The following is a 22,948-nucleotide window of genomic DNA, read 5'->3' on the forward strand; positions in this document are numbered from 1 at the left end:
TAATGACTGCAGATTGGAGGGTGCTTTAATGCTTTGCTTTAGAAATCACTGGCAACCAGCTGGTATGGTAACATGCATGCTGTCGGAAAAGTGGCAACATAAAAAGGACAGTGAAAAATACAAGTATGGTTTAATACTGCCGCAACAACTCGTGTCCCTGAAGAATTGCTTTAACAATAAAATCTGTCATTGATTTGACCTGATAAGTGAGGGCTATGCTGTAAGCGGTGAAGTATTTACTGTCACGGTTAAGGTAAAGTAATCAGTTTTAAATGTAGGCAATGTAAACAATGCACCACAGCTTCTAATGATGCTGATGTATAAGTTTGATTTTGCCACATTTTAACACAAAAGGCACCAAAAAAATAAATAAAATTACCAAAATGAACTTGTAAAACGAGTCGTGAATAGCAGAAGACAACTTCAGGTTGCATTCTCTGTCCCTACAGAATAAAAGCTTCTCCTTCTGTACAATATTAATGAGGTATGTAGGGTGAAACATTTGAGAAGGTCAGGTTACTGTTGGCCATTCCACACTCTGGCCAGGGGTTAAGGTCACCAGAGTGCCAGAGATTCAAAGAAGCAGCAGACAGCAAAGATCCCCTCTCTCACAAGCTCTGCCCCCAAACGGCCTGTAATCTTCAACGCTGTGCACCGTCCCGCTGCCTGTCACTTTAATTAATAAAATATGGGATCTTCAGGTGATCGCTTTATACAGCGAGAAGTCCATCAACACGAAGATTACTTGTAATAAATAAAAAAAAGTCTCAATTCACTAATTCACTTGACTGGGATCACATCAGCTGAGCTTTTTGCAGCTTGAACCACTCATCTGTTTTTTAAAACTATATAGAAAAAAATCATATACAAGCATGTCATGCATATCTGGCTATTGGAAAAACAATTATTTCTCCTTTTCTACATTATTATTATTATCATCATCATACATACACAACTCAAAATATAGCCATCCATAAGAATTATTTACATTCTTTTAAATTAAAGGGGGTTGCGTGTTTTTTAAGAAGCTGCATATTGTGAAAACATACAATTTGCAGACAACTTGTATTACCACCACACTGTCACTGTGTGCTGCTGGAACTGTGACGGCTCAACAGTGTTATTATATACACACTGATTACTATTTTGCCCAAACGATGCGCCTGTTTAACAAAGTACAAGCTTAACATTTCGCACTTTGGATCACATGACAAACTCAGGGGATAGTTTGTTTTTTTGTTGTTTTTTTTAAAAGAACCACATCATACTATAGGAGAACTTATTCCGGGCGCGCGACGGATCCAGAAAAAACTTTCCCACAATTGGCAGATATCAACAGCGCGCGCGACTCACGGGCACCTTTAACCTAACACTCGGACTAACCCCCTCCGCCTTCCTTTTTTTTTAAAAAAAAAAACGCCATTTTACTGTTGTTTAAAAAATGACACGACGGGACTTTTACGCGGTGTCAAACGGCCGCTTGTACCTGGGAGAAGACAGATAGATGTCTCCCAGCGTCTCCCAAATCCACTCTACGTCTCCCTCTTGCGCTTTTCCACTCTCACTCACTGTTAGCTCCAGTGTCGCCGCCACACTCCGCAACATTGTTTCTATTTTCGCTACTCACCTTTTACTCCCAAGTCGGCCCGCTGTATATAGACACTCTATATCGGTGACTCCAGTGGATAAACGTAATTTCGGTTCACATTTACGCGCTGACTGCTATTTTAGGGGGAGCTGACAAACTCAGAAAAGCCAGTCTCCCTCTTGTCAGTGAGAGACTCCTCCCCTTATCTGACGAACTGCCTCCCCCTCCCTCCCTCCCTCGCCCTCTCTCTCTCTCTCTCTCTCCCTCTCTCTCTCACAGTCAAAACATTTATTACAAGTAAGGAAAAAGTCTCTGTTTATTCTGAAAACCCCCTGAAAATGCTACTTAAATTGAAAGGAGTTTATTACTGATAGGTTTTTAAATACGTCATTAGATTCGTGTCTTTTTCACTATAATAACAACTCAGCCATCAGAGTGAGGCAGCTAAGCAGGCACGTTTTGTAAAGTAGCAAACAAAAACTACTAATCAAATGCTGTTTTCCTCCACTCTGACTTTACATTTGGACAGCAAGACTTCGCCAAACTGCTCGGCTCAGCCTCATTACATTAGATACTACGTTTGACGTCATATCTCTAAGACAACAGCAATGGAATTCGCTTTAAAGGGCGCCCCCGTCGGCCAATCAAAACCCGCAGCGTCTGTCCAGCAGCCAATCAGAGGAGAGAAGAGGGCGGGATCTATGCGACTCGCGCAGCAGCCTGTCACGTGTATGTGCAGGATCAGAGGAGGTGTGGTGACCGGGCCGCCCGGCTGTCTTCACTGGCATTTGGAGGCAGGTGCGATTGGAAAATCGGCGTAATTATCATATTCTCCCGAAATTACGCGCGGCGTGTGGGTTGGATGAACAGGTGACCAGGTTTATGTTTGGAGTAATTGTGCACATGGGCGCCAAGAGTGATGACATGTAGTAGTTTAAAGGTTTTGCAAGTTAAGAGGGCTTGAATGAAGAGTTGGAAAATTAAGAGTCTGTTTCAGTGTTTTTATTTTTTTGCTGCTTAACATGTCAATTCTGGAGGAACATTTAATAGCCTGTTTTTTTAATCAGATGCACTGCTTCATATCAAACCCAACACAAAAAATGTAAACCCAGCTTATAAATGGGCTCCTTTTTAGACTTAGAGAAAAAGTTATACATCTCATCTCTTTTGTTGTCGTTGAAAAGGTCAAATTTAGGCAATTGTGCCCCAAAGATTTTGAAGTGTGACAAATTCATGACCACTGGGTTAATCCACACACCGGTCAGGTGGCTTTACAGGACAGATAGTGTGACCAGTACACAGACACTCCGGTGATTAGTGATCACAAAAGACCACCTTTAATGCCAGTTTTAATCAGGTAATGCGATGCCACAGATGACAGGAGAAAGATGAGAATGGGCTGTTGGCACGCTGGACCCAATTAGGGCCATATTCAGGAACTTGAATGTCCACAACTCCACCATTTGTCGCTTGAGAAATGGTTTCAGACAGCAACAAACAATCAAAGCCACAGGACGCTCTGGATAGACTTGTCTGACAACACGATCCTGGCCCCTGAAATGTCCACCAACTTTACCAAGTCCTTCAGGAAGAGACCTTTGACCCCAGTCTTGATCTGCCCATTATTATTCCCAGTATAGTGCATACGTTGCTGTTTCATGACATCATTCTGCTGTAGATGCTGCGTGTTGTATAACATCAAATACTCTTTATGTTAAAAAGAATGAATACAATTTAATACATATTAAATGTTTTATATTTTTGTTTAGCATATAAAGTGGTTAAGAAGAGTTACACCTTGACAAGCAGCGATGTTAATATGCTGCTCACACATTATGGTTTACGTTCATTTTTTGATTCCTCTTACTTATTTTTACTTAAAGATTCTGAATGGAAGACCTATTGGGTATTTCTCCTTTGTGGTTTTGCTGCTTTTAAGTAAAGGATCCACGTCCTTTGCTTCCACTACTGCTTCAATCTCAGTTTACCAGCTATTATATAAAATTCAGAGGAGCAACAGAAGCTGCACCAAAGTTTCACTCATTAGGCCACTCATTACCGAGTAGGCAATGCATGTAATGTAAATGACTCTTTCTATATCATAAGACTTTGTCGTTTGGCTCACAGGATTTTATAGACACATAATTAATTACTTCAAGAGCCATTTGAAATTTTAGACTTCAAAGAGTCACCAGACTGACTAAAGTTTGGAAGTACTCATGTCTTGTGTATGTTTTAGAGAGAGAGCAAAGTAATCGGATATCTCTGCAAACGGAATCAGCATTTTGCCCCATTTGAAGAGTAAAACACTCAGATTTTTTAGTCATGCTGCTCTTTAAATGAAATCCTGTTTCATTACACTGCATGCTCTAATAGCTAATGAAGGAAAGGAGTTTTCACACAGTATGGCTGCTGCTGTATGCAGATCATTTGTATTTGTCTAGTACAGCCGGCTCCCCGGTGTACTGTACTACCTTTCTCACCAGTTAGTCTCAGTCCTAAAAGAAAACAAAAGCTGTGTCGAGTCTTCCTCGTCCCTCCTGATTCCTCATGGCTCGAGGCCAAGGAGTCAACTGTCCTTAATGGCTCTAAATGCTCATAAAAAAACAGTTTCTTCATTACTGGCCCTCACTGCATGAGTTAAGATCCAAATAGTTTAGTTCTTCTTGTGTTCTTGTGTTGTAATTTATATCAGCTAAGTTACACAGAAGTTGCCACACACCAGTCGAGATTAAATAGTAGTTTTGTTCATTGTAAGCGCTGCAAGTCAATGCTAACTGCATACATAAAATTCGAAATGCTTGAAAAAACTTGTTGAGTAAATACTGAACCAAATGGACACTGTTGTTGTTCTCATATTAGCCACAGCATTGCTTGATTCATAGTGTTCTCCCATCTGCCTCTCTCACACACACCACTACTTTATATTGCACCATTACATCAAGAGGCATGTTTTTGGTTGTTTACTTGATGGGTGAGTATTAGAATTTGTGCTGTTATTGTTTGTTAAAATTTATTAAATATTATTCAGTGCCACGTGAGATTTTGGAAATGAGAAGTTTCCACAGAGAATATAAAAGAATGTTTTCAATTAAATCCGTAATTCATATGGTCATTATACTGTAATACAGTTTATTATGGGGGTGGTTCAAATTGTGTTCCACTGTAAAAATAAAATCTTTTGTACCCAAAGGTGCCTTTATGATAAAAAAAAAAAAAAAAATGGGCCTCTCTTCAAACTCATTTCCCTGCCCTATCATGCATAGTTACATTCATCTAAATGTCCCAAAAGCATCTGCAGACTCCCTGTGATAAATATATCGTAGTAGATTTCTAACTCACTCACCTTCTCTTGTTCTTTTTAGGTAAAGATATATGTCAGCATTAATACAGCTGCAGCATAATGTGAAATATGAATGGAGTCTGGTATTATTCAAGCAAAATGTGAAGATTGTTTACCATCCATTGAAAGTATCCGGTTCACAATTAAAACCCTGTTATTTTATATTATAGCATAGAAAAGTAATATAGCATAACAACTTTTAATAAATTGACAACAGAGTGGATCCGAGTTGCTCTTATTGTCTTCTTATCAGCACTTTTGTGTCGTTATGCACTCCTCCCATCTTCCCAAAGTGATGCCAGCAACGAAAAAACACTGATGCTGGCAAAAATGCCACAAACGCTAAAGCAGTGATTTACATCAGCTCATAAGTCCCACCTGAGCATGATGTAGTAGACTGAAATATGAGACGGTATGTGTGGCATGATCGCTGCTAAAACCCACATCGCTGTGCAAGAGATGACATTTGTATTAGATTCACTGTAAAACAGCTGTCTCCAACTTGACATGATATCAGCATCACATTTCATTTTACCTCATGTGCAATGGGAGTCAAACCCTTTTGTAACACCTGTGTCTCACCTGTTTGTTGCCGATCGTGGTACAAACGCCTTCACAGAACCCGCTGATCCAATCTCCACCTTTCTTTCCTGCACGTATTGACTTTCTTTATCTCTTCCTTTTGTTCTGTCTACAACTCTTCCTCTTCTTTCTGCTGCCTTTGTGTCACTCTGCCCATTGATCTACCTCAAAGCCAGACCAGCTGGCTTCGGATGCTTCCCTCCGAGCCCTAAGAGGCCCGTCTTCACACCCTGTTCCTCCTCTTGTCCCCTTGGTCTCTCTGCCGGCAGAGAGCAAGGAGGTTGTGGTTTGAAGAGTAGGACCCCAGATGGACATAGACATGTCGGGCATGCGTTATGTGATGGGGCTTGGCTCAGGGCTCACTGGACCAGCCACAGCTGTCAGTCATAACTCCAGAAGGTGTCGAGGATTTCTCCTGTCTCTCTCTGAAGCTGAAAAGACTGAAGAAGAAAAGAAAAAGTATTCCACGACATAGTGAACAGTTTTAAAGAAAATGCTTGTAACGTCATCTGTAATCCGGTTTCTAGTAAAATATGTCCCCAATTTTTTTATTTTCTTTTACGTAGATTATAAAACCATGTTTCAAAAGTTTGTTTTTAAACGTCCATGTGCGCAATACTTTGCCATTTTAAATTAAGAGGGGAAATCTTGCATGTATGACATAATAAGTGATGCATTTCAACCAGCTGCAGGGACGTGCCAAATAATGGTTTGTCCCAGCAGGGCTTTGATGCCGACAGCTGGCATTTCCAACATTGTACCAGACCACAAATAGACCCAGACACTCTCTCCCTCCAATTAAAAAATGCATGCAGCAAGCTTTATTAGGATATACAAGTCAAGTCTGAGCTACAGTATGATAGCGAGGAAAGAAATAGATGTTTGTGTTGTAAATGAGAAAAGCACAAACAGATCACCGAGTCACACCATTTTCTGAGACAGAAATCTGACCGACGAGCTCTGAAAATAACATTTCATTATCTGAGGCTCATTAAAACAACCTTTCTGAAAAGCTTCCCGACACCCCTCGCCAATCCCTCGCCTTCCACGCTACACATTCAGTCATGGGACAAACGCTGCCGACGAACAGCCTGCTGCATCTCGGTGACTTTTTAAGTTACCCGTTGCTTACCCCTGTAGCGTGACTTCTTATATAACCACAAAAAAAAAAAAAAAAGTTTCACGGAACAAATGTGCAAGCAACAGTCAGAATTATGCACGTTGAAATCACTTAAGCATTCAGACCTTACAGGGTTTTAACAGCAGAGGATTCAGAAAAGTGTTGATTGGTTTAATTGATGGTTTCAAAGTGCTACGGCTCTCCTTCCAGAAGTCGTATCTGAGTCGACCGCAGCAATGTGTTAGATAATCAAGATCAAGATCTAAAAATATTCCATGTCTCACAGTCTGAAAGTCTTCTCTCATTACACACTGTAATTAAAAGTAACCAAGGCCTTCCAGCTCCAAATAGCACACAACTGCTAATGCGAGGGGAGTGACACTTGAAATGAAAAACCTCAAGGTATAAGTTTGCCGAGGAAAGTGGAGCAGATAGCGTGAATGTAGGTCAGGAGAAAGGTGTCCGATTAGGTTTAGTGGTCAACTACCGTCAAATGTTTGCTTTTTTTGATGTTGTTGTTGTTGTTGTTAAAATCAACACAATGCGGGTTCAGTGTATTTGTCGTACAGATTTAATGACAAGAGTGACTTCGCAAAAAGTTCTGTGATGTTTCTTCTCTTGTTACACCTCACTTCTGTACAAGTTTGACACTCCGCAGTAGGTTTAGCTCTTCCTGAGGCAGAGAACGACAGCATACAAAGGTCCTTATGATGAGCTGATGATCCCTCTTGAGATTACCAGTCTCTTGGGTTTCTTAATGTATTCGTCTCTGTTTATCACGCTACTGAATGCTTATCAACCGCAAAGGGGGAGTAGCCCAGACATCCACCCTGTCTTGTTTGTTTGATGGGCCTCTTTTTTTTTTTTCTTTTCTTTTCTTTTCTACGGCAAATGTACAGAGATCCAGATAATAACACAAGTTCTTTAATTATCTGCAATATTCACATGAGTCTATAGCTCCATTTATAAAATGTAGTCTCCGTCGTACTGAGCTCATTAAAAATTGAACAAGGTCAGGAATTAAACTGCTCTTACCATTATTCATTTTGTCCCTAATTTCAAGTATTATTTAATTAATCACCTGGAATGAGTCGAATAATTCACAGTGTCATAAGTTGCAGGGTGATATTAGCAAATTTTAAACTTATAAACACATCTATTTATGTACGCTAAATGGAACAATACACTTTTCTAAGTTCTTTTTTTTTTCTGTAAAGCAGGAGCCAGGCAAAAAATGTCTGTGGTTATTTACTACATGAGGGAAAACATCAACATTCAGATGTACTTTCATGGTTTCTTAGTGGATAAATCTTTGATGTTATATGAGATGAAACGATCAGTTTGTACTTAGGCATTTCACTGCTGGCTAATTTCACAGATTTTCTGACTTGATGATTGCATCATAAGCAAAAAACGTGTGCAAGCGTGTCTGTGTACGTGTGAGTTTCTGACATTGCCAAAGCCAGCGAGCAGGTGCCATCACTTCTCATTCCCACCATTTACAGTGAAAAGACATGTTGAGGACGAGCCGCATAAAGGGAGTCTGCGAGAGGGAATGTGTGGGAGAAACCACTCTTAATTTCTGCCTTTCAGCCAGTTCTCCTTGGCATTTTAGTTACGATTACACGTCAAGCTAATACTACTGTAATTCAGTTTGTCAGACTGTATAGCAAGAAAGCTAAAGATAACTGCATCTACTGTCACAGTACTGTACTAGAAGACAGAGTTTTCTACTTTGTTCCAAGTGCAGTTTTTTTAAAAGTCTTTCTTAACTGACACGTGGCACATGTCCCATATCAGACTACTGAAATATATGGTTCCATTTTAATATTGCAATGTAGTATTTTCTGAAGTGCTACCACACTGCTGCAGAGCACAATTACATATTCCCGTACAATTCTCTATTACTGCAGAGTTGATATCTCAAAACCTACCCTATCACGCAATTGTAGGTAGTAGGTGCCCAGTTCTCACTAAGCATTATGACTCACACCAGGCATAGAGCAGCTATCCAGCTCTAATCCACAAGAGATAATTTGGTATTCATGTTTTACAAATGTGCTTGAGAAAAATCCCTAAATCTTTTTGGCAAGTGCAGTCGAGAAAGTCGTGCAAGCATGTCATCCACCATGAAAAGGCTGCGGGACGGTTGAGTAAAGCGAGGCTTTGTCTCTCGAATTCAGCCCGAAAGACATTGCCATCATCGGCTTTCTTTGTTGCAGACTTTGTCTTTCCAGTATTTTACTGGTTTCTCAAAGGTAAATAGAGGCTTGACTCAGTGGGACATGTGCAGTTTTCCTACAACAGGTAATAAATTTGCGTGTCAGGCCTGCGCGTCACAGATTAAACATGCTTTGTTTAGGATGATTTATGACTGCAATGTCGTGCTGGGTGCACTTGGCTGTGAGGAGCTGAGGGTTTGATGGTGGTGAGGGGGTAGCAGGTGGGGCGGTGGGTTGGTGAGTGTCAGATTTGTCTTACAGGAAGACTGATCTGTAGCTGCTCCGAGGGTGCCCACTGCAACACACACCTCTGTCATTAATCACACACAGCCTCAGAGTACAGAGTGCTTTGTCTTCTCCTCCTCTCACACCAGTGCTGCAAGCTGTCACCATCCTGAGAAAAGCTTACTTCTGAACAACTATCAAGAAGTAAGAGAAACTGGAAAATATAAATGTATTCTCACAGAGAAAGATATAAAGTTGCTACAGCGAAACGGGACCCCTTACTCATTATCCTCACAGCGGGGCAGCTGTTGCACGTTAGTGTCTCTACCGGCAGTAAAAAAAAAAGAGTGTAAAACCTAGATCCTAAACTGCGCTATTCTTGTACTCGTCCTCCTGCAGAGAAGGTTACCTGGATATACAGGATTAAGATCACTCACTGTCCTTACGGAGAAACAGCTGATTCAGCAGGTAGCACAGCTAAAAGCATGTTGACTTATAATCCAAATACAGCTGAGTGCTGATGCCCCACTTTCTACTGGTCTCACACACTCACTCCCTCCATTCCAGACTGAATTTGAGGTAATTAATCACAGCACGAGGAGTGTTAAAACCAGGATCTTCTTTGACAATGATTAGTTGATTTTTGACTTCAACATCAAGGAAAAACTTTGCTGACTTTACTTTACATTGTATACATCTGGCAGTGCATTCAAACCCACAGGAACAGGGGCGTGACTTCATTAAACACCGCAAGTGCATCTTTTCTAAGCAAACAACTTGAAGTGTGTCAGTTGCAAGTAAGATTCTCCATGATTTCCCCACTCACAGTTTGATGTCTTATAGCAAAAGTCTATCAAACTATGACAGAAAAAAACTCCAGTCTGGACATAATAGTAATATTGGGTGTAACTGTGGCGTAACAAAGTAAAAGTATTTAAACAGGGGCCGAGGTGAAAAGAAAATCAGAGATAAAAAGAAGCTAAAACGTGTTAAAGCCTGTACGTACTGTATAATAGCAAATAGGCCTCTTCAGTAAAGGTGATCAAAATGAAAGAGCAGAAATAATAGAATCATAAAGGCATCAAAGAAAGCAGGAAAAGTCCATTTACAAATCTGTGGCGGAAAACCCAAGTCCCATAAAAGAGCATTCAGGGCAGAGATGAACAGGCAAACCTTAAAGCGGTTTGCCGGTGATGCAGTACATACTGTACTCTATCTAAGATTTGCATGAAGCTTGTACCTGTTTTCTCTGTGCATTTTAATGTGTGTGAAAATCACATGTCAAAATCTATGTTTTATTTGTACTGAAATATGGGCTAAAATTTGCCATCTACCCTAGGCATCTCATAAACAGTTCATTTCTGAATGTGACCCTAGGTGGTCAGGAAGGGGGGAATAACGACCTGTCAAAATAGAGCCCGGGTCCACAAAGCGTGCTTTCAGTGCGGAGGGCCAGATATGCGAAGTATATAATTGCATGCACTGTTTAACATTTATTACATTCAGTACACCATTGCGGTTTGTTTATCGTAACATACCAGGCAAACAGAGTTAATGTGCCTAAGCAAATATTTGCGGCACTATATCAAATTCAGCTACCAAATTAGGGATATCAGAGAGGCCAAATAGGGTCGCGTGTGAAATAACAGAGTTGTTAGGCCATTCACTGTTCCATACACAGATTGCCCTATCACACGAGTGGTTGAAGTGTTTGCACACAGAGCTTTGCCGCCTGCGGGCTTATATATCACACTGTGCCTTATTAAGAGCTTTTACAAAATCTGGCTTTCACTAGCCCCCCTTAGTCACCGCTCTGAGGGCAGCTGTCTTCAGGACCTCGGTTTGTGTACAGCCCTGACTAAACGCTTAGTCTCCCTAAACAGATTGGGGCAGTGTACATGTGCATGATAGATAAAAGGCGAGAATGGAGATATTACAGCCATGCTGTATGAACTCACAGCAAAATTGGTTTAAAGTGATATCCTTCTCCCTGTAAGTGGTGTAAGAGATGAGCCACATTCAGCTTTATGGGATGTCACAGCTTGATGTGATTCCACTTTATTTTTCAGCACATTGAACTGCCTCTTCAGATGTGCTCCACAACATCCTTCACATTATACCAATAAATTCAGAAAGTGACCCATATTGAAAACATTTCTGCCCTTTCAAAATAGAATTTCTTAACAGATTGTTCAGTAACCAGTCCTGAAGACAGCATGGTATTAGTCTCATGGTACAAGTTCAGCTGTCAGACAGACAAGCCATTTACTTTTATGCAAAAGTAATGAGCGGTGACCACTGACCCGCAAATTAATTATCTCCAGCTGCACGCTGACCCACTGAAATGACTTCACTGTAATCGGCGAAAGTTATGATGTATTCTGGGTGTACCCGAACTGTGTTCTATTCCTACAGTCACCAAAATAGAGGACTCCATTTTATTATAGCATGCTGGGAATTCCCCACCATTTCCTCCTGCTCTTGACCTGCCACCCTCCATTGTATGTGCAAGGAGAAGGTCTGAGGCCGGAGCAGACCGAACAGCTCTGCCAGGCTGACAGATCGGCTCGTCGTGCCCTCTGCTGCTCCGTCTGCACTGCGGCTCCATTGTTCTGCCCTCTCAGGTCGAGCCTCAGGGCAACTCCTCACCATTGTGTCTGACAGACCTGCAACCTGATACCATGGCAGTCGGCGCCTGCCTTCGTCCCTGTGGAACACTGATGCCGCATATGGGCATGGGTGTGTTTGAGTGCGTTTACACCGATAAAGAATTGTAAAACATTTGTGGATATGACAAAAAAAAGTAACAATATTTGTCGTATTTCTTGTAAATACAGTAAAGGAATGAATAATCTGGAGATTTTTTTGCAATCAGCGCTGTGCAAGTCGTTCACTTGTGTGCTCATCACACAGTGGAAACTCGCATGATCGAGGAACCATAGGTACAGGGACAAACCTGGGACCACACTGTAGTCGTATGTATGTCTACAAAGGCTTGACGCTCTTATTTAGTAGCAAACTATACAGCCGCAGTCACATCTTTACTGCAACAAGAGGAAGACTGACATCTTATCTCACCTCCACAGAGAAATGGAAAAACTGAGCCTGAAGAAGCCTATAGAGCAGACACAACACAACAGCCTATACACATCAAAGCAAGCCCCAACCAAGCTGAGCATGCCGTTGTGTGTCACTGAGGAATAGTCCTCTTTTTATGTAACACACAGATGATTAAAGAGTTCAACACAGCAAGCAGACTAATGACTCCACTGGGTTGCAGGGGAACTCAGGAGAGAAGAAGGCAGGGCCTCTGGAGAATACTTGCTGAAACGGGGATAGGGTCTAAAATATACAAATTTATTCATCAGAAAGCAGTCTTTTTATGTCATCGAAGTGTGCGTATGTGAGTGTGTGCAGGTGGCAGAGAGTGAATGTGAGCAAGGCAGGCGGAGGGGGAGAGAGAGAGAGAGAGAGAGAGAGATGAGAGAGGAAAAAGAAATAGCAAGCCTGATAGCATCAGCCTTCTGTGAGCTATAAAACATCAAGCAAACGGTAACAACCACCGTGAAAAAAAAAAGTGCAACTCTGCCATAATGTTCAGCTTCACTTTCTGCATCGTTGTTTCTTCTCTAATAGTATAATGGATATTTTAAATATCATTAATAAGTCATCTTGCGCCATTTAACAGGTCTAAATGAGGAGATTTGGTCGTTTGTGGAGTTTTTTTATTTGCTCTTTTTCTTCAGTTTGTCAGACATAGTCGGGGAGGCGGGGGTACCTGCATATACGGTACAGAGTCAGATTTTCTTCCAGTGCTTAAATGGACACCATCGAGTCCCCTGTGAGAGGTGACAAAGTGATGAATAGTCGCAGTGTCCCTGGGACAAAGTGCGGGAGTTATTGTCAGTCACTATATGAGGAGGGATTAATGACCCCAACCTAGTGAAAAAGGGTAATCATATGAGATTAAGAAAAAAAACTATATTTACACACTAAAGGTGCAAAGGTTTGACCTTATATTATAAGGTATGGCACATGTCCAAGTAAAACATTAAGACATTTTCTCACAGCGCTGCATTAAAATGACTTAAAATCATTATTTATACTCATATACTGTACATTTAGCTTCATTTTTTAACATCAAGCTTTTATATCTTCAGTCTCACAGAATACAGCGTGTAATAAAACACAGTCCTAACATTAAAACCCACTGTCTGCTTCACATTACTCACTTTAATCAGAAGTCTCCAGAGTTTTTCACGCCGCTGTCAATCGCCAAACGCATGAGCCAATGCTGATGCTTCTTGGAAAAATTTGTCCAGTAATTGTCTTTAATTTGTGCAAATTATAAACTTTCTCAAAATGTTATGACAGTGAGCTGTTTTTGACGCAGCAGTTTACTCCCACTCCCCAGAGATCTGTCAGTCCAGATCAATTACGCTGCAACAAAATCATCGCAAACATTGTTTACAGTTGCACATAGCGGCATATTGATCATCTCATTGTAAGACATTGTATAATAGCAGCAGCTGAATTCAGATCTGCGTGGTGGTAGATCTCAGGAAACATCAGAAGTTAAATGTAAATGTCATGTTTTGTTTTTTTATTATGGCTTCACTCCAAACACACCCACCAAATAGCATTATTAAAAAGGAAGCATTTGGTATTTGTAAGTTGAATTGTTGCCATTTAATGAAGTTGATTTTCCACCTTTTTCTTTTTTCTTTTTCCCTGATGTTGTCTCTGTGAGTCTCTCACTCCATCACACATCCATTTTCTAATCCTGCTTATCCTGTTCAGAGTCACAGGAGACTGGAACCAGTCCCAGCTGGAGGAAAGGGAGAGTATAGGCTGCCGGACAGATTCAAGGTCTATCACGGCGCTGCGCCATCGTTTTCAGTTGTTACTTTGCCGTACAACTTGATAACATTCTTTTTCCATTACCTCTATGCAGTCTGTACATGTTTGTCCTTTGTTTTAGTCGTGTAGTCATGTGAATAAAGACTCTATTGAAAGGCAACAAAGTAATGTGCCTTGAATTTTGGGGGGATTCCATTCCTGCTCTTGTTCACATAACTCTGAGGCTTTTGTAAACCATTGTGCTCTGAGAGGAAACATATTCCATCCTTAGATTGAGGTGCTATTTTTACATAAACAGGTAGAGTCGGTGTGATAACACTGCATTATGCTGTAGAAAGGTACTGTATATATGCACACATAGCAACTCAACATACACAACAACAGTTAGATGTAGTTATGTAACTAGGATGCAAACAAATGCAAAACATTTCTATTCTACATATGCCTTAGCTGGAAAAGAAAAATCCTTTATTTGTCCTTTGATGTGAATACAACTCATCTGTGGTGGGTTGGGAGTCCTGTAAATGTGACCATATAATATTATATTCATATGATTGCTTTGATTCTACTTACACTGTGGACATATTCTAAGCACATGCTCAATTCTCTATGCAGCATAACCACAACTGATTTAAAAACAAATCTTTTTACTCGAGTGCATTTGAGATTTAATTCTATCTGATTCCATTTCAATCTTTTTTTTTTTAACAATTCAATCTAGGGATTGTTTAATTGCAGTTTTATATTCAGGAGAGCTTTGCTACCCCCTTCTCTTTGGTTCAAGGCCTCTTTTTAGAAATAGAACACAATACCCAGAACATACATCATTTTAGAGGAAGGGATCCTCATCCCTGGATATGGCATTGAAATAGTAAATGCAAATCCACTAAAATGGTTAGGCTACTCCTCATGAGTACAATCCAGCAGGGATGACAACATAAACAATGGTGCAGATAGTTGTTCAAACCAGCTGCACAGTGCTATTGTTAGGATTAGTGGGGTAATCTCAGGGCTGGAAAAGCTCACAGCAGAGACACCTGATCAGCCAGGGTGGATAAGTACTTGTTCCTCTTTCATTTTGCACAATTACTGCAAACAGCATTCCTCAATACGACGTTTTGGTTCAATTTCCTTCACAGAGCGTCCTTATTGTTTTTTCTTTATGCATTTTTCTACCACGTCTGTGCATTATTTGGCATTTTTTACCCTTTTTAGTATGACAAAGTTAGCTGTTGATTTGATTACACTTTTCTAAGATGAACGTTCAGTGGAAAATTGCATTAAGTGAAAATCAGAGGACAAAATGTAAGAGTCTTCTGTGGGAAACAATGCAGAGGAGGGCTGAGACTAGGCAAAGAAAGGGAGGAAGGAAAATATAAAGGAAGAGAAAAGAGAGCAAAATGAGAGCTTGTGTTTGTCTGGATGGGCAGAAGGCCTGCAGAGCTTGGCAGGAGTCCTGCTTCTGACAGCAGCTGCGGCCTCAGTTTTATATCTTAAGGTGGTGCCTTGACTCCGCACTATCCTTCTATCTCCAGCTCTCATGTTTTCAATCAGAGGGGACCATAAATTATTGTCAGCAGTAATCACAGCTGTCCACTGTGGGCCTGCTGAGGGGTCCCAACCTGTCCTGGTGTATTAAGTCACACTGGATGGCAGCACCTCTGATATGGGCACTGTGTTGGACCTGCAAGCAGACTAAGACACATCACAAAAGTTAGAGGAGGTGGTAGGAAGATCCTGGAGCAAATGAAAATGATCTGCTCGGTTGAGGCAATCAAATCATGGCTTTAAAGCATAGTTCATGCAAAAATGATCATTGTAGTCGTGATATATTTACAGCATCACATGTCCAAACACATGCAAACAGGTGCGCAACATGAAGATATTTATAAGATGCATTTCAAACTTCTGATCCAGAGGAAATTCTTTATTGTCTCTGTTACCTTCAATTTCCATTTTTGCTCTAACTTCAGGGGACTTTTGAGGACAAGGGGTTGAAGTTGTTAATCACTGAATATTTCATTTTGGCTGAACCCTTTGGGCTGTAACACTGGAAGGCAAAACCAATGAGAGACAGTACATCTGTGATCAAACATGATCATTAGCTGTTGCATTCTTTAAAAAAGATGTGATTTCATTTAATTCTAACCCTGAATAAAATGACAGAATGCCTGTTAGATTTTCACTAAAAGCTGGCACGGCTCTCTTCCCTAAAGTCGTAAAGCAGACAAAGTGGGTTTCCCCTCTTTCTTCTGTCCGCAAAATTCATCTGGCTCCTTTGGCAACCTGCCTGGGTAGTCGTGGCACGGGCTGTGTTTTTCACGACAGCACTGTTATTTTGCTGTGAAAACTCTCAGCATGGGGTGGCACACCCACCTCTGGCAAGACACTGCTGTCAGAGCTGATCAGCAGAGAGCAGCCTTCCCTTTCAATTAGCCTTGTCTGTCTAAGAACAAGGCCAGGAGCACCAGCACACAGCCACACAGGCACCCAGTGAAGCAACAGCAAGGAGAGCAGGTGGGAGAAGAGAGGAGAGCTGGAGAAGTAAGCCCCAAAACTCCAGACGGGGACTGAAATACCCTCCACTGCTGTGCACTAAGTCCCTCTGTACCAGAAAGGGCCCTGCCATGGCACGTCACAGTAAACACACGCAGGCTCCATGGAAACACGGCCATTTGGCACAAAAGCATGGGATGAGATATGGCACCAATGAGGCAGATAATTCCCCGAATAACTATATCTTTCCTCTCATGCGTTATCACAGCGACGAAGAGTGAGTCTATGCGAAAGACACAAAAAAAAGAAAGGGCGAGCATGCAGGAAGCAGCTGTGTCACGTGTTAACAGTGGAGTTACTTGGGAGACAACACACCGCAATTTATACGCCACCAATCAAGAGACAAATTAGAGGTTGTTCGGGGAACCTGTGAACAGTGTTGAAGGGGCTTGAGGAGGAGCGCTGGGAGTGAAAAGAAAGGGTGGCAGCCATGCCCCTAGGTTGTTTATTACAAATGCCACATCCAGGTGGGATTTGCAGAGCTGCACCCAAGCCAGCGTCTTTCTCTCAGTGGAAAGAGCCTGAGGTGCAGGATGGTAAACATGGGCAGCTGTAACACGAGCATAAATGTCCCCATATGCTTGACTGGGGATTTTCAACAGAGAAAACTGCCCAGAGGAAGTAACGTATTGATAAACTTATTAAGTCTGGAATTTCTTCGCAGATTCGGTTCATTACAAACACACCTCGAAAAAAAAATCTGAGCATGCTTGGAGAATTTACTTCAAAGGCCCATCTCAGGTTAAAACAGAGCACAGACTTAACATCTTCTGCTGTCTTTTAGTGCTTTAAAGCCATTAGAAATAATAACCAGGCAATAAGAAGTCACAGAACGACTGTTCGGTGCACTGTTCCAATTTTCCAAGCTCCGTTTTCTCGTCAAAGAGATGCTCTACAATAATGAGTATCATGTGTTTAAAACTGCTGTAGAGGGCCATTGTACTAAAACCGGCAGCTCTGTTACCAGCAGACTGGAACACGGAAAACCCATCACACACTTGAACTTGTAAAACTTCAAGGCGAGTACAGCAAAGTATGATGAGCAGACAAAATGACTGAGAATTTGTTTATTACAAACCTGTCATTATTCTTGTTCCATCTCCCGTCTAATTAGCCGGGTCAAATATCTTGTTGTCGACAAAATCATCTCGCTACAAGGACAAGAAGTAGTTGTTCTGGACATTTCGGTCACATCACATGATCATCAATCATTGGCAGATTGAATTTGCCCAGTTGCCATGCAATAGCAGATACTCAAGTTTCCTTCTTTTCTTCTCCTAACCACTTTTAGCATTGACAAGAAGCACTTAGGGGGGAAAAAAAGAACAGGTAATCAACGAGCAAAAACCCAATCTGCTGATGAAGAGTAGGTGATGAATGAAATGGCCAGAACATATTTTGTCAGCTGCTGTTTTCAAGGTCCATAATGATGTTATAAGCCGCATCGAGCGTCTTGGTTGAATGAGAGACCATTTTAACACTAGTGAGGGGTTCTAAATTAGTGGTTTGTTCATTCTCTGCATTGTAGCGAATCCAGGATGAAGTCAATCTGTTTGGGACATTTTGTTCTGGTTGTTTGCAGATTTATGTCTTTTATCTAAGAACAACAGCAGGGAACAAGATAGACCATTGTTGTGTTTTGCACTGATGAGGATGTGAGATACTAGAGTGAATGTAATGCTATTAACAGTGTAAATGTGGTTCTGTTAGCAGTGCAATGTAATACCACAAATCTAATAAGACAGTTGTTATCAATGTCACAACACGGACACAGTGTTTTGACTGTTAAGCGGCAGGGATGACCCTGTATGCTCTTTTTTTTTTTTCAATACTCTGAACCTCAGCACACTTTAAAGCGAAGCCAAACTCCTGCTGCTCTCCTACATTCTCTGGACCCATATGCATCCTGTTCAATCCATATGTAACTGAGGATGTGACTCTATCCCTTTGTTCTTTTGCCATCCAGAAAATATCAATATAACATTTGATGCATAATTTATGTTATCCTTATTTGACCAGATTTATCATGTGGATGTGGTTGGATTTTTGATGGCTGCACACCAAAAAACCAAACTGATGAGGTACAATACCCCCCAAAAAAACATTGAATATATGAACAGTTTGCAAACAAGCCATCTGTTTATCTATTTAAACTGCTTTAAGTTCTTGGATCCTGAAGAAATGCTCTTTTATCTTGCCTGTACTGCTGTGTATGTACAGCAAAATGACAATAAACTTGATTTGATTTGATTGATTTGTTTAGATACTGTATCATATATTTAGATGAGATTTGTTTAGCTTGTAAGACTTTTCCTTTTCAAAGACCCCCTTTGGTAAAAATAAATAAATAAAAAAATAAAAATCAAGCTAATTTACCTTATCAACGTGTCCATATGGTGACAAATCATGAGCAAAATAAGCAGTCGACACTATGGTTGAGCAATGTGTCCCTCAAACTGAAGCGAGATGTCTCAAGACCAAAGATTCAGACTTCCTGGTTTTCATACGTAACAAACAGTCCCGTCAACCTGCAGGGTGGGACTTTCCGCATCATTATTCTTCTTCTGAATCACTTTCCAGCTCATACATGTATGCCTGAATTACTCCAGTATTGCAACATGCCATTGCGCAGTGCAGAGTAGTGTTGCAGTGTCTGAGCAGAGTTGCTGGTAAGCTGGTGTGCTTGAGCTGCCATGAGCAGAGAGTAAGGCGGGGACAATGTACGTCCATGTGTTCTAGAGGAAGCATCGGTGCAGAGCTACAACTAAGACATCAGTTACGGCGGGACAATTTTCATTGAAAAACTTCTAAAGGACGTAACTTTGATACACTTTTTAGGGGGTAAATCATGACCGAAGAAGGACTTTAAACAATTACACGCATAAAGGTTTGAAAATGTTGTTGCTGACAGTGTTTCTCTTCATGTCATACTTTCAGGAATTAAAAGACTACTTAGACAAGGCGCACGTTTAGGAAAAACTATAAGATTGTAATAAAGGAGGAACTGTAGGTCTTTAAGTACAGAGAGAAGGACGTCGTCCTCTCCTGCCTTTCCAGCTGATGTGTGGGTTGGGGGCCCCTTTGGTGAGCGTTGTTGTCAGCCGAGACAAACTGCAGCTCCTGGGAGTGCCCCAGATCTGACAGAAACCTCCCCCTCCATCAGTCACGTCATCTGAGTCAGTGAAGGAGTCTGTGCCCTGCTCGCGGTCACACTAACCAGGAGACACAAGCTGTTCCTCTCCAGGTGCTCATTAATGCACTTGTCCTTGATACCTCCACCATACAACAACACAAAGACAAACACATGCCTGCCGTGTTCTAATTACACTTGCGCGCACACACTCGCGAGGATGTGCATCATACATTTCACTAAGAGACTTGTAAATGTCAAACTACGGCAGACGCCCCTTTACTTCCCCCTCCTGCTGTTGCTGTTCTTGTCTTTTTTTTTTTCATAATTTTTTTTTGTCTTTGGCGGAGGGGAGTGGTGGAGGGGGGACTGTTGTTGTAATGCCGAAAGAGACAGAGTGAATGTAGTGCTATGTAAAGATGGATCAAGCCTTTGAAGTGGGGGACGTTGGGGACAGCTGATAGCAGAGCCAGCACTGGAGTGGAGAGCTAGGCTGCAAGAATTCATCAAGCTTCCTCAGCAATTAGCATATGGGTCTAATTATCATATGAAACCAATCCTCCATAACCAGCTTCTGCCTCCAATATGACTTTCTATCCTTCTACATTATCGCCCATCCCACTGAAAAATGGTGAGCATGGATGACCCCAGTATTGTCTTATGCCTCTCCTCTCCAAGGCCTGCTTGAATAACTACCATACCTCCAATGTTCCTTTTTCCATTATGCAGTTAAGCCAGACAGTTAATTATCCAGGAGCAGGGAGGCCAGGTCTCTTTGCTGGCTGCGATAACGATATGCTTTGCTGGGCAGAGAATGAAGAGGGCCAGCCCATAGGGAACCGTGCTGATGTCAGGCAATCTTTCAAAAAGGGCCCAGGCAATTAGATGCACCAGTGCTACCAGGGATGACTAGTGTTATTGAGGATACTGGCTAGCTTCTCTAATGGGGGTATTTAGGGCAATTATGATAAAGATGTCAGGGCGACCTCCCTGCGACTGCTGCTTTTACAAGGGGTGCCTCTAAGTGCAAGATCACAGAGCAGAAATAAGGAGTGACTAAAGATGTGGCCGGTCCCGTGTGGAAGTCTTGCCACCAGCAGAACTGCACTTAAGACTCGTCTCATGTGGAAAATACTGTCTAGAGGTGCTAAATGGGCTAATCTGCCCTTTAGAGTTGAGTTTTATGGGAATTTTGGAGTCTATTATGACAGTCTCAAGAAAATAAACACTCCGGTGCTCAATTAAAGAGTAAAGCCCGGATGATTTGTTTCCATTTCGCATCATACCCATTCCGCACATCTGGCCCGGGGAGACATGGAGTACTGTTATTATTTAATGGACGAGGGAAGCTGACCATCTGTAAGGTAGCAGAGCCCCACAAAGGGGCCTTTCATGTGGCTACTGTTGTACACTGCTTGCATCTGAATTGTTTCCATACACACACATGCACCTCGGCCATCACCTTTCCAACCACTGGCATCCACCAGCTCACATCAAAGTTACAGCTCAAGGACATAAGTAAGAGCTACTGGTCACCACACACACTTATAACCAGCCAGCCCATTTACTATGTTAGCATATGCCATCCACATGGCTGGCATGACACTAAACACACACTGACTAATGTTTGAAGTAGGTTCAAAGAGGCAAAAGCAGAGGAAAAGTGCAACGTGGATGCAGCATGTATCCTCTTTCCTCCTTTAAAAAGGCCAAACAGCTGGTCGTGTTCTTACAAAGTGCTCAGTACATTTCCATGATTGTTTTTTTACTATGTCTGTGGATAATGCAGCATGATATCCCTCTCTCTGTAATAACCTCTCAGAATAGATTTTAGACAGTCGGGAAACAGCAATCCCACTATCCAGATGAAGAAAAGCTCTTCAGTGAAGCACATTCCAAACCAAAGTGTTTCTTTCAGTTGTAGTTCATGGAACGGAGCCATACGCTAGTTAAGAGGGACAGTGGAGACCAGATATGAAGTTAATGGAATAAAACCCTCAAAGTACACAGAGCCTCTCATTATAATACTGTAGTAAAGGAGTGCTGCTAGAAAAAATTAAGTAGACAAGAGAAATATAGCTTAATAATCCAAATATTGTGGTCTTTAGTCCAGGTACTGCACTGTTGATCTGTCTGTGTGTGTTTGGCCTGGCGGGGAATCAGTTTGGTTAAAACGGATTGCTATATTTGATATTCATTGTACCCGGAGGAGGAATCACTTTGGAGATCCCTTGAGTTTATTTCTTGCACCGCTAGCATTCATTCAACACATTCACTACAATTCAGTTCAAACTGCATAAACTTTGATCCTTTATTTGTCTCCTGGAAGCACAATCATGGAAATTTCAGTCGGTTTAAAATTTTGTTGGACAACGCCAGCGACACTGTTTTAGCACCAACAAACAAATGACAACCAAGAAGATGACTACGGTAAACATTAAATATAAGCATATTAGCACTGCTATTGCACATACAATTTAAGCATCGCCCTGTCTAAGCAGCTAATCTTGTTGATGTGCACATTGATCCAGCTAGTTTTGATATACATGCTTTGAGATTTTATTTCTGCTGTCTATTGCTATTTGTACATTTACCATATTTGAGTTATATCCACAAAAGTACCAAAATTACAGGAATAAAACCATTGAATTTTCTCATCTGCATCGTTTTTTTCCTGACAAACAAAAGATGAACATAACAATCAGTATTAAAGAGTTAAACAGCACCCATTCTGCCTAAATATTACAAACCATCATGTCCTCCCATGGTGTGATTCTCCTCATACTGCTCTAAATAATTTTTCATCTAACACCGGCTCCTGTTCATTATGTCTTTTCTACCTCTACAAAATGCTACCAAAGCATTCCAGCATTATAAGCAAATGGGCATGGGGGCCCTCTCTGAAATACTACCCAATCAATCAGGTCAGGTTTGCCCTTCTGGAGCAACAAGCCCCCATCCTACCCAGCCATCAGTCATGCGCCACCTCTGGTTGTCCTCTTGCCTATTTTCACACCATCTCTTTCACTCCGCAGCTAACACGATGACTTATTATGTTTTCCAACTTGATTCCCCTTCATGTTGCTCTCTCTCTCTCTCTCTCTCTTGCTGCCTGCGAGTTTAAATTCCATCTGCCGATTTTCCATCACGATAGCTGGAGAATTAACTCCAAATGTTTGGCAAAGTGTCAAACAACAACGGGGAACCTGGGGGGAGAAAAAAAACACGGCTTTGAATCTTGATCTGACTTTTTTTCTGCCTATTTATCTTATCAGTAATTTATCATGAAAAGGGATGCCTCTTCTTTTTTGTACAAAGAGCT

The 22,948-nt window shown here is 41.4% G+C and overlaps 1 protein-coding gene across 11 annotated transcripts in view; it reads right to left on the reverse strand.

Annotated features, from left to right (window-relative positions):
* Positions 1 to 19,793, reverse strand: part of mef2aa (myocyte enhancer factor 2aa) — a 75,065-nt gene extending 55,272 nt beyond the window's left edge. For 9 of the 11 annotated variants that reach the window (XM_008291980.1, XM_008291978.1, XM_008291976.1 and 6 more), the window contains exons 1-3: positions 19,784 to 19,793; positions 7,261 to 7,264; positions 5,514 to 5,772 (exon numbers count right to left, since the gene is read on the reverse strand). The gene's annotated coding sequence lies outside the window, so the exon portion shown is untranslated. Of the gene's footprint in view, positions 1 to 1,627; positions 1,788 to 5,513; positions 5,773 to 7,260; positions 7,265 to 19,783 lie in introns of those variants that run through there. The other 2 variants (XM_008291973.1, XM_008291974.1) reach the window with 1 other exon arrangement.
* Positions 19,794 to 22,948: the final 3,155 nt, after the last annotated feature.

The sequence above is a fragment of the Stegastes partitus genome, unplaced genomic scaffold (genome assembly GCF_000690725.1).
Source record: "Stegastes partitus isolate 25-593 unplaced genomic scaffold, Stegastes_partitus-1.0.2 Scaffold775, whole genome shotgun sequence".
In the NCBI taxonomy this organism is placed as follows: domain Eukaryota; kingdom Metazoa; phylum Chordata; class Actinopteri; family Pomacentridae; genus Stegastes; species Stegastes partitus.